The following is a 13,280-nucleotide window of genomic DNA, read 5'->3' as shown; positions in this document are numbered from 1 at the left end:
AGAAGCCTTGTAGGCCAGTCCCTGGGGCATGACACAGGGCTGAGAGGGAGGACGATGGGTGAATTGTATGGGAGGGAGGGACAGTAAGCAGAGAATAACCGGCACAGCCCACTGTCACTTTTGATCCCTTTACCCTGCTCTAATTGTTTTAAGGAACTCATCACCGCCAGCCATATTGCAGGTTCATGGTTGACCACCTGGCTCTCTCCCTAGAAGGGAAGCTCTTGGAGAAAAGGGACTTTGTTTTCTTTTCTAACATGTCTTTAGTACTTCCAACAGCAGCAGATTCTCAGTAACTTTTTTTTTTTTAAGTTTCAGATTATTTATTAATCAGTGTAAACCCCAACACAATACACCAGCATGATCACGCATTGAGAGGGGAACTATTTCCTGGTCAAGTGCAAAACTGTGCAGATGGCTTCTGGAAGGCCTTCATTCTAAGCAGCTTTATAGTGAAACATTTCATTTAGAAGTCTGGACCTTCTTTCTTCACTTTGCTGTAATCTACATTCACTGGGTAGAACTTGTATTAATCATCGGGGCCCACTTTGTTCCAGGGTCCTGGGTTATTCTTTCTGTCCCAACTGACATCTGGGTTGAACAATGCCAGGCTCCAGACATACAGTGCTCCTCCAGTACCTCCTGCTCCAATAAATACGAAGAGGGGGATCAAGCTAGGCTGATTCTTGGCCTGACCAATGATCTGGCGGAGCACGGTTGTGACACAGGCCTCGAGTAAATAATTTTGTTGAATGAAAGAGTATAAGGCAGAATTTAAGTGGCTTAAGAGAAGTGCTGGGTTATGCAGAGGAGAGACTCCATCTAGCATGGAGTGTGAGGCACCCGTCCAACACCCAGGGAGAAAGGTCTAGCAGGCAGGTGGAGAAACAGAGGTTAGGGTTGAAGATACAACCTGATTGAGGGTTGTGTCAGATTGAGGGCCTGATCATGGAGGATACCAGTCTGCTGGATATCACTGGAAGAACGTCAAAGGAGGGGACAAAGGCCAAAGACAAGCCAAAGGAGAGGGGAAGGGAGAACCAAGGAAGCAGACAGAGAAGGTCCAGACAGAGAAACAGGCAAATAAGCATGAGGTGTGGAATTTAAGGAAGGAGCGTGTCAGAGAGAAGGAAGTGAGTGATGCCAGTAAAAATTGGCATTTAGTGAACACTCAACCCATATTTGTACTGAATGAGGTTGAAATGAAGCCTGAGATATGTCCACTGGACTGTATAATGAGGAAATTACTTGTGACCTACATGAGTCATTTTAATAAAGAGGTGGATTCAGAAGTCAGATTCCTCTGAGTTGAGAAGTGAATGGATCACTTTAAAAATTAAGTATAATGCTACAACACAGATGAAACTTGAAAACACGCTAAGTAAGAAAAGCCAGTCACAAAAGACCATGTATTGTGTGATTGTGCAACTCTGTGAATATACTAAAAACCATTGAATTGTATAATTTAAATGGGTGAATGTATCGTATGTGAATTACATGTCAATAGAACTGTTATTTTAAAATCTGTTATGCTCACACAACTCAATATCAAAACCCAAACAACCCAATCAAAAAATGGGCAGAAGACCTAAATAGACATTTCTCCAAAGAAGACATACAGATGGTCAGTAGGCATATGAAAAGATGCTCAACGTCACTATTAGAGAAATGCAAATCAAAACTACAATGAGGTATCACTCACACTGGTCGGAACGGCCATCATCAAAATGCCTACAAATAATAAATGCTGGAGAGGGTGTGGAGAAAAGGGGAAAACTAGAGAAAGCCTGCGCGCAGCAACGAAGACCCAGTGCACCCAAAAAAAAGAAAAAAGAAACAATGCCAAATGCAGCAACATGGACGGACCTAGAGATTATGATACTAAGTGAAGTCAGACAGAAAAACACAAATATCATCTGATATCACTTACACGTAGAATTTAAAATATGATATAAATGATGAATCTATTTACAAAACAGAAACATACTCACAGAGATTGGCTTATGGTTACCAGAGGGGAAAGGGGGCAGGGAGTGATAAATTAGGAGTTTGGGATTAGCAGATACAAACTACTATATATAAAATAAACAACAAGGTCCTACTGTATAGTATACGGAACTATACTCAGTATCTTGTAATAAACTATAATGGAAAAGAATATGAAAAAGAATCACTGAATCACTTTGTTGTACACCTGAAACTAACACAACATTGTAAATCAACTATACTTCAATAAAAATAAATAAAAATTTATTATGAAATATTTTTACTTACAAATACATACCCTGTATTTCATCTGCTCTTAGACACCATCGTCAGAAGCATCTTTTTTTTTTTTTTTGGCATGCTGCTTGGCATGCAGGATCTTAGTTCCCTGACCAGGGATCGAACCCACGGAGTCTTAACCACTGGACACTTCCCTTAACTACAGGGAAGTCCCAGAAGCAGCATTGTTTTATGTACCACAGAGAAAGATAATAGCCTACCACCTAAACTATGGCACAAGGCTATTCTTACCACATTGGTTGTGAGATGCATCCCAGTTTCAGAGAGATTACATTTTTAACACGTGAGCTTTAGAATCCATGAAATTAGGTACATAGCATACATGTGTGGTTGCAGAGGGGGCAGGTGTGGCTGGATGTAGGCAATGTACTAAACAAGTATAAGAGTCTGAGTACCCGAAGACTCACCCTCAGTACAGTTATAGCCCTTTCTTTTTCCCCCTCCCTCCCACTTCAGTGACCACCATCTTGATTTTTTGGTTTTGTTTTTTTAATGTGGTACAATATATGTAACAGAAAACTTGCCATTCTAATAATTTTTAAGTGTACAATTCAGTGGCATTAAGAACATTTACATTGCTGTGCAACTACTACCAGTGTCCACCTCCAGAACTTTTTCATCATCCCAGACTAAAGTTAAATAAACTGAGTTAAACAATACCTCCTCATTCCTCCCTTCCCCAGACCTCGTAACCACTGTTTTTACCTTCTTCCTCTATGAATTTGGCTGCTCTGGGTACTTCATGGAAGTAGATAAGGGCAATATTCGTCCTTTGGTGATTGGCTTATTTTACTCACCATAATGTTTTCCAGGTCCATTCATGTTGTAGCCTGTGTCCGAATTTTCTTCCTTTTAAAGGCTGAATAATATTCTACTGTAGGTATGTATATACCACATCTTACTGATCCATTCATCTGTTGATGGACATTTGGGTTGTTTCCACCTTTTGGCTACCGTGAATAGGGCTACTGCGAACACTGGTGCACAAATAGCTGTGTCCCAGCTTTCTTTTGTGTATATACCCAGAAGTGGGAATTGCTGGGTCAAATGTAATTCTATGTTGAATATTTTGAGGAATTGCCAGATTGTTTTCCACAGTGGCTGCACCATTTTACATTTTCACCAGCAATGTACAAGGGTCTCAATTTCTCCACAGCCAGCATTTGTTTTTCTCTCTCTGCGTGTGTGTGTGTGTGTGTGTGTGTGTGTGTGTGTGTGTGTTTAAATAGCCATCCTAATGGGTATGACTTCCATGCTTATCTTGAGTATGTAATTCTTTTGCTTTTCTTTATAGTGTTACTGAATATATGTACCTCTAAATAATACATTGTTCACTCTTGCAAGTATAAAAACCTTATTTCAAGAAATCACGTATTCACTGAGCATTTGTTGGGCGCAGGCACTGTGCTGGGTGCTGCAGAAACCACAGCGATGGACTGGGGAAGCCCTGCCACGTGGTGCTGGCAGCCTAATGGGCATGATGTTTTCCAACAGGGAATCACAGGTAGGATGCGCGCTCCCAAGGGCACTCATTGGAGAGGATTGTTAGGGAGGTCAACCTAGTTCCTTCTGAAGGCTGAATCATATTCTACTGTATGTATATACATACAGTTCCAGGGAGTGGGGAGGTCTTCGGAGGAGATAACTTAGGAAGTTTGGTAACGTGAAGGGGAAGCAGAATCAAGAGAAGGATTTTGATTTGGGTAAAGGAAGTCTGCCCCAAAGAAGGTGCAAGGAGAGAGGGGCAGATTGAAGATGCCAGGCCCGGACCATGCAAAGTCCCAGAAGAGGCAGGTGGGGTGAGATGTAAATCATTGAACACAGGCCCCAGCTACAGTGATTCCCGCCCTTCTGCAGGGCACTTGGAGACGTGGTGTCCGGAAACACGAGGGAGGAGCTTGCTCTCGGGATTCGCAGGTGCGGCCCTGAGGCCCTGGTGCTCATCCGCCCGTCGGCCTCGCTCCCAGAGGCCTTTGCAGGATCTCCGGGAACCCGGAAAAGGCGGATTGTGACGGAAGAAGCTCAGCTGCAGGGGGCTGAAGGGATGGAGGAGAAGGGAAGTGCCGGTGCCCGCAGTCGGGAATCTCTCACCACCACGGAACACGACAGAGGAGCCGCTCCACCCACCCGTGCCATCTGCCGCGTGGTCACCCTTCTGCCTCGTTCTATTGATAGGCTCGGGGAGCGTGTTCCACCTCAGCTCAAAACAAGTTGACTCCAGTAAAAATCTTCTTCTGCAAACAGGAGGGGGGGGGGTGCTGTGGGCAGAAGGGGTTCAGGCCTTCAGGTGCTCGGGCCCCTTTCTTTTGACCTCCTCCCCTCCACGGGCAATGTGCCCAGAGTGTCACGGTCGCGGGAGGAAGTGGGACCAAGGCGGCCGGGCCGGTCCGCTGTGCTCCCGGGCCCGTGGGGTGGAGCTAGGAGGGAAGGTCAAAGGCATCCCGCTGCTGAGCAGCCCGGGACACCTGGGATGGCCAGGTGCTCAGAGGGAAAACTGCACAGGCAGTATAGCTCAGTGCAGGGAGACAAATTCATATCCTGAATGTTACACTTCCCTGCTGTGTGACCTGTGGGAAGTTTTCTTAACTTCTCTGAGCCTTGCTTGCCTCAACTGTAAAGTGGAGATTACTGTTCTTATCTGCGGATCAGTTTGAGGACTGAAAACGATAATGTATGTGAACACACTAGTAGGGTTCCTGGCATATAGGAAGTACTTAATATAAAGTAATTATATATATATATATAAGTAATTATGCTCATATAATGGAATGCCACTCAGTAACAGAGAGGAATGAACTACTGATACAAGCAGCAACGCAGCAACGTGGATGGATCTCAGAACAGTTATGCCGAGTGAAAGAAGCCAGACAGAAAAAGAATACATACTGTAAGATTCCATTTATGTAAAACTCCAGAAAACGCAAACTAATCTCTGGTGACAGAAAGATCAGTGGTTGCCTGTGGATGAAGGGAGGGGAAGGGAGGGATGACAAAGGACACCAAGGAAACTTTGGGGTATGTTCACTATCTTGATTGTGTTGAACGTTTCATGGGTGTGTACATGTGTCAAAACTTACCAAACTGAATATTTTAACTATGGATTGTATGTCAGTAATACCTCAATAAAGTTGTTAAAAGCAACAAAAATGTAACTACGATGATGATGGTATTGAGTTGTTTCCCATCCCCACCCTTCCCATTCCTAGATGATCACCTTTCTCAAAAACAGGAGAAATTCTGCAAAGAGGGGCTGACGGGATATCCCCTTACATGAAAGCATCAATAGAACTCCTCCAGGGTCTTGCAGAGAAGAGCTTTGGAGGGAAAAGACCCCAGAGAAGGTTCTAGAGGCTGCTCTGATGCACCCCCTCTCGCTGAGAACTATGGACAAAGGGAGCTGAGGGAAAGGACAACCACAGCTCCTGGGAGACGGTCCCCCCCAGCCCACCCACAGTTCAGGGACAGGCTACCCGGCACCACAGGGCATCACTCCACCCTTTTGGTTTGGCGGTTACGGGCAGACCACAGCTTTGGGAGTCCTCTGGTCTTCTTTACAGCCGTGCTTCGCTTTCTTTGTTTATGCTCTGACATATCTGTTGTGACAGCGGGCACCCCACATTCATAGTGGCAGCCACTGCAGTCACAACTCTAAGGCAGGAGGGCATCAGAGAAGGTGGGCAGCAGAAGGGACCTAATCCAGCTCAAGCCCATTTTTGCTCAGGGGAGGTGTTCTCAGCGCCCAGGAAGCAGGGAGCCTCTCATGGTCCATGGCTGGTTCCTTCTGCTCCCTCAGCCAAGCAGAGGCTGAGCTGCCCAGTGCTGTGGGCTGTGCAGGGACCCTGGGCTTCTTCCTTGAAGAGGGCTGCGTGAGCCCTTCTCTTCCCGGCTGGCCACCGTTCTCCCTTCGCCGCTCTCCTTGCCAGGCTGGAAGTGCAGCTGGCTCCTTGTCAGGCTCAAGGGCTCAGCTGGGGATGCCACGTCCCTGGAGTGCTTCTGGTGTGTGTGTGTGTGTGTGTGTGTGTGTGTGTGTGTGTGTAGGGGTGTGGGACACAAGGAGGCTTGGAAGACTGTCACGGCCACGTCCCTAATCCCCAGAGATTGTGGGATCCTGGGCACAGAGCTTCTGCCGCAGGCTCCAGGACTGAGCATACAGGCCTGAGGGTGGCCCACAGGCTGATTTCGTCTGGTCCACACAGGCACTGTTTTTTGTTCTAATTGCATTAGTTGCCAAATGGAAAAATGGAGAGATTTTAAACAAAAATCCAGATTCCCAGCTTCTTTGACATATTGGGAAATCTGGCATCACTACATCCACCTTGCTGAAGGACAATAGTTGTGTCTGGGGTTGAGTCACAGCTGCTTCTCTAATCATAGTGATATAATGATGATGATGATGATAATAACAACTGATAATAACAATGAACACTTAGGGAGTTCTGACATGTGCCAGGCATACTTTACATGCAATTCATTTATCACTTCCCCCAGGACCAACTTCCCCTATTTAGGGTCTTGGCCTGGTGGCTGCAGGCTTCAGTTTGCAAGCCCTGCTCCAGAAAAGAAGGAAGAGCTTGTAGGGAGGACCTTGGCCCCAGTGCATCTTTCAGGCTGCTGCCCCAGACTGATGGAAGGCCACGTCTCCTCACCGCTGCGCCAGCCACTTTTCGAATCCATTTTAATCTCACTTCTGCCACTTGGCAGCCGCTGTCACACTTCACCCTCTACTTCCTCCCACTGCCCGCTATCACTTCCAAACACCACCAGTCTTTTTGATCTTGCTTTCAGGAGGTCAGAGGAGCGCCTTGATCAGGGCCAGGCCAGATATAACAGCACAGAAAGACTTGGGGAGGGTTGGGGGAGCTTGTTGGGTGCTGGGTTATTACTTCAGGGAGCCTTGGGAGGGAGGTAAAGTCTTGATGAAATTTCATGTTGGAATGTAGACTTGATTTCAGCAAATGGTTTGATGAAATGCCTCAAGTCCTTGCAGCCAAGCTGAAGAAATGTGGGCCCGTTGTTGGTGGATTAAGTGGATTTTTTTTTTTTTTTTTTTTTTTTTTTTTTTTTCCGTACGCGGGCCTCTCACTGTTGTGGCCTCTCCCGTTGCGGAGCACAGGCTCCGGATGCGCAGGCTCAGCGGCCATGGCTCACGGGTACAGCCGCTCCACGGCATGTGGGATCTTCCCGGACCGGGACACGAACCCGTGTCTCCTGCATCGGCAGGCGGACTCTCAGTCACTGCGCCACCAGAGAAGCCCTAAGTGGATTTTTAAAAAAATTTTATTGGAGTATAGTTGATTTACACATTGTGTTAGTTTCAGGTGTACAGCAAAGTGAATCAGTTATGCATATACATATATCCACTCTTTTTAGATTCTTTTCCCATACAGGTCATTACAGAGTATTGAGTTCCCTGTGCTATATGGTAGGTCCTTATTAGTTATCTATTTTATATATAGTGGTGTGTATATGTCAGTCCCAATCTCCCAATTTATCCCTTTCCCCCTGGTAACCATAGGTTTGTTTTCTGGATTAAGTGGATTTTTAACTAATGGAAAACTGCACCCACACAGTCATGATTATTGGGTTGATGTCCGTGTGGGTCGTTGATGAAGCCATTGCTCACTAGAAAGGAAACAGAAAATACGTTTGCCACATGTGTAGAGGATGAAGCCCACAACACTGAGATTAAGAGCCTTGGTTCTGGAAACAAGCAGATGCAGGTTTAGATACCGGCTCTGCCACTTTTAGCTGTGTGACCGCAGGCAGATTAGTTACATCTCCCAGAGATGTAACTAATTTTGTTCCCTCATTTACAAAGCAGGGATCATAGCAATACCGTCTTGTGCAGTTGCTGTGAGGATGAAATGGTCTGATGCCCAGGAGACTGCTCAGTAACTGTCACTCTGTTGGAGATCAAGTTCATCACAGTGCATTGCTATGGGAAATGAGGCATGAAGGCGTAATTTTCTCCCCCAGTTAAAACAGGTGTGTACCCACCTCACTGGGAAAATGCTAGACTCTGTTGTCCACTGGGTCAAAGGGAGATGGCAGGGGTAGGGTCACAGGGTCTCGGCCCCCCTTGGACACTGAGGGACACAGCTGAAGCCAAGGATAATCAGTAGGGGAGGAGAAGAAAAGGAGAAGCAATTGTAAGGAAGGAAAACAAATTGGAGTTACAAGAGGAAGGGGGCAGAGAAAGATGTGGGGGAGGGAAGGAGGGAGACACAGAGGGTCTCTCTAGTCCTGCCCTTTTATGGGGGAGAGTCTTACAATGTGACAAATGGGGACCTCAAGGGGGCTGGCAGTGTTCCAAAAGCTGCTGCTGGGGCTGCAGAGGAAGGAGTGGATGACTGCAATAAGGGAAGCTGCCCCTCAGATCCACTGGAGAGCAGAACTTTAACACCAAACAATTCCCAAGCTCCCCACCTTGGAGGTAGCCACTGCTTGTGCAATTCCTGCACCCTGGAGGGGGCTCTGGCTCCAGCTGAGGCCGCTGGAAGCCCATTTCTCTCCTGAGAGCCCAGGAGAGCTGTGTGCATGTTTGCTCTCATATATTACAAGGGATATTACAAAGTAGAATCTTTGGCCTGAAGTGAGAAGTATAATTTTTCTCTGAAGCTCCAGTCTCCAAGTTCCTGACACACAGCAGATGCCCAATAAATGCTGAGAAAGGAGAAGAATAAAGCCTGAGTGGGAGTGGGCGGCTAGCAGCTCAGAGGAGCTTGGAAGCCTGTTCTGATGGTGGCGAGGATGAGAGAGGTTCCCCATGTAGCCAGCCTCACCCCCTGAACAGATCACACAGCCCTCTTACAATTATCAAAGTAATATGTGTGCATGGTTAAAAAAAAAATCAAGTGGTGCACAAGGCTTATAATGAAAGCAGTAGATCCTGCCCTTTCCCGTCCCACTCCCCAGAGGCAACACTATTAGTAAAATAATCTCCCCTCAGAGATACTTATTGAAGCGTTAGAAATATCTAACTTCACAATAGAAAAGGGTTGGAAATGACCTAACTGTCCATCAAATGGTCAATGAATGCTAGACCACGGCAGAAAAACAGTGAAGAATCTCTTTATGTACCAATTTTAAATCATCTCAGGATATATGAAGTGCAAATAGTGAGATGCATATGTGTTTACATAACATGGTACCAGTTATGCACAAAAGGGGAAAAATATGTATGTATCATCATTGTTATAGAGGGCTCAGTTAAGGCCTGGCACATTTGAGCAGAGAGCTAAGGGAGTGAGGAGTAACATGTGTATGTCCACATGTATTATATACACAGAATCATTTGTTAAGTTACGAGAGAAACTGGTTATATTTGTTGCCTCCCAGGGAAGAGAACGTGTTGGCTAGGAAATGGGTGGGAGGGATCCATTAATACTCTTTTATGTATTTTGCATGATTTCTTTATGAAAAAACATTTAAGAACCTCTTTGTGGTGGATAGAATTTAGGGTGATCTCAGTGGTCCCAGCCTCTTGGCGTTCACATCTCCCATCTCCCCTCCCACGGCAAGGTGATGGGATATTACTGCCATGATTATGCTGTGTTATATAAGACTTCCTTTGTAGCAAACTGGAGCCAGAGGCTCTCCCTGTGGGCTTGATAAAGTCAGTGGCCATGTTGGAGAAGCTCCCATGGCAAGGAACCGTGAGTGGCTTCTAGGAACTTCAGGAGGCCTATAGGCCTGAGGGTGGCCGCCAGCTAACAGCCAGTAAAAAGCTGGGGCTTTCAGTCATACAACCACAAGGAAATTAATCCTGCCAGTGACCTGAATGCGTTTGGAAGATGATTTTTTTCTCAGTTAAGCTTTCAGATGAGAACACAGTCCCAGCTGATGCCTTGATTTCAACCCTCTGTAGAAGATCCATGCCCAGACTCCTGACCCAGGGAAACCATGAGAAAATAAATGTGTTGTTTTAAACTGTTAAGTTTATGGTGATGCAACAATAGAAAACAAGCACACTCTTTGAGCTGTTTCTTCTAGTATTTATCTCTATATTTCTAAGTAATGTGCTTATATTTCTTTCCTTGATTTACCAAATTTAGAATTTATCTCTTGAGGTCCTGATATGGCAGACAAGGATTTGTCCTCTTCCCATTCCCTTCCTTTCTCTTACCCTCCCAGGATAATGGCTCCGATACTTTTAGTTAATATAAGCAGTTGGTGTATAATTATTATACTTCTGTGAATATTATTTATGGTAGAGCAAGTAATATGCAGTGATTATATTTCCTACCTTCCTTTGTTTATACTGGGATTAATAATTATCTCATTTAAAAATTCACCTAGTGCTTTTTTTTGTTTTTTGTTTTTCTGCGGTATGTGGGCCTCTCACGGTTGTGACCTCTCCCGTTGCGGGGCACAGTCTCCAGACGCGCAGGCTCAGCGGCCATGGCTCACGGGCCCAGCCGCTCCGCGGCACGTGGGATCCTCCCCGACCGGGGCACGAACCCGTGTCCCCTGCATCGGCAGGCAGACTCTCAACTACTGCACCACCAGGGAAGACCACACCTAGTGCTGTTTTGATGGTGTGCCTGCTCTGAGCACTACAGCCAGAAGTGTCTTGGCTCGGCTGCCTTAGGTGCCCAGGGCTGTGGCCCTGACTGCTCTGTGGGCTGCTTGGAGGCAAGAAACTACTTTTAATCAATGCTCATTCATCATGGCTTAGAAAGATGGGATGTTTTCAGGCCATTCTTATTGGAAAATGGCAGTGAAACTTCAGAGTCAACAGGATAAGACAACAGTTTCAGGAGGTACTGCAGCTCTCTTTTTTTCCTAAATGTGATTTGACAAAGCAAGGTTGCTAAAGAAATTTAAAAGTATGTTTTAAAACAGAAGAACAGCAAAAATGTGTAACCCTAACTCAAGAAAACCCTGTCTCCTGTCACTGGCCTGCCCTGCTGCATTTGGCTATAGTTAGTCCCCGAATATAGCTGCATCCTGCCAGCCCAACTGCTGCCATTGGGATCAATTGAGATTTATCTCTGGGACGCTAGGATCGTTTAACATACATAAATTAACCAATGTGACACACCATGTTAACAAATTGAAGAATAAAAATCTTATGAACATATCAAGAGATGTATGATAAGCTTTTGATAAAATCAACGTCTATTTATGATAAAAATTCTCAACAAAATGCATTAGATGGAACATACTTCAACATAATAAAGCCCATATAAGACAAGCCCACATCAACCATCATACTCAATGGTGAACAGCTGAAAGCATTTTCTCTAAGATCAGGAACAAGAAAGGCACAGATGCCTGGGCTCACCACTTTTATTTAACATAGTATTGGAAGTCCTAGCCATAGCAATCAGACAAGAAAAAGAAATAAAAGGAATCCAAAGTGGAAGGGAAGAAGTAGAACTGTCACTGTTTGTAGGTGGCATGATACTATAAAAAGAAAATCCTAAAGACACCACCAAAAAACTACTAGGACTCCTCAATGAATTTGGTAAAGTTGCAGGATACAAAATTAATATACAGAAATGTGTCATAGTTTTATACACTAACAATGAACTATCAGAAAGAGAAATTAAGAAAACAATCCCATTTATAATCATAAAGTACCATACTTTTAAAATTACTTTATTTTTATAATATATTTTGAAATCAAGGAGTGTGATGCCTCCTGCTATCTTCTTCTTTCTGAATATCACATTGTCTATTCTGGGTCTTTTGTGGTCTCAAATGAATTTTAGCATTCATTTTTAAATTTCTGTAAAAAATGCCAGTGGGATTTTGATGGAGATAGCATTGAATCACTTTGAGGAGTATGGACATTTTAACAACATGGAGTTTTTCAATCCATGAACACAGAATGTCTTTCCATTTATTTCTGTCTCTTTACATTGCAGGGGAGGTTGAAGCTGTAATTCTAAGGAAAAAAATCTGGACTTTGAGGTGACATAAGTCTTACTTCAATCCCCACTCCACCAACTAGCATTTGTCAGAGCTTGGGCAATTACTTCTCCTCTTAGCCTCAATTCTCTATTTGTAAAATGAGGATAATGATAATAAGGATTTTGAGGAGTAAATTGAGATAATGCATGCAAAACAGTATAGTGCTTGGCATACAGTAGGCACTAGATAAATGGCAAATGTTATTATCATAGCTCAACAGATGTTTTCATTGCCATTTATCTCTGTATAAATACTTGCTACTCAAAGTATGACACACAGACCAGCAGCATCCACCTGGGGACTTGTTTGTAATGCAGTATCTTAGGTCCCACTCCAGAACTACTGAATCAGAGGCTACATCTTATGCTGTGTTTCATAGGCATATTAAACTTTGATAAGCGCTAGTCTAAACAATCTTAGATTACAAACGGGGTTCATGTTTGTACGTTTATCTTTTACTTAAAAAAAAGTGTCCATTTACATTACTTCTTCCTCCCATTCTGGAAATGTAAATGGTTAGGACAATATTATTGGGTAAAAATGTTCATTTTGGTGAAGAAGCATTTGCCATGGCTATGAAGAAACTTGAACCAGTGGAATGAAATTGGATGGAAAATGTATAAAATGTATAAATGAATAATTGAGTGCAAATTAGCTGCCTGCCCCTATTTTTGGCTTTATTGCCAAAAAGAAAAAAAAGAAAAAAGAAAAAAGAATTCACCTAGTTTTCTATGTAACTTGCTCCTTCGGTTCTGGCAAAGGCCTAACAGTATAATTTCTGAATGGTGAGACCTATCATTTGATGTATCAATCCCATTTTCCCCCAGTGGTCTCCCTCCTGGAGCAGCTCTCCCTCCTTCTCCTAACCATAAGCTTGCTCTCTAGGCCTGCTACACATCTGTCATCCAGGGACTTGCATTCACTGCTCTGTCCAATCCCAGCTCTGCTGTTTCCTCAGGCCCATATCTTCTTTCTTGATTTACAGCCTAGTTTTGGTGGAGCACATCCTTCAGCAGTTTTTTAAGACAGGGTACATGGTTGGTCAATTTGGTTGAGTCTGTTTACATGGAAAAACT

The 13,280-nt window shown here is 44.3% G+C and overlaps 1 pseudogene; it reads right to left on the bottom strand.

Annotated features, from left to right (window-relative positions):
• Positions 1 to 435: 435 nt before the first annotated feature.
• Positions 436 to 829, bottom strand: LOC116741802 (annotated as a pseudogene).
• Positions 830 to 13,280: the final 12,451 nt, after the last annotated feature.

Source organism: Phocoena sinus, chromosome 1, assembly GCF_008692025.1.
Source record: "Phocoena sinus isolate mPhoSin1 chromosome 1, mPhoSin1.pri, whole genome shotgun sequence".
NCBI classification, from domain to species: Eukaryota; Metazoa; Chordata; class Mammalia; order Artiodactyla; family Phocoenidae; genus Phocoena; species Phocoena sinus.
The sequence above is the reverse complement of the archived record's forward strand: the minus strand, read 5'-3'. Positions and strand labels throughout refer to the sequence as shown.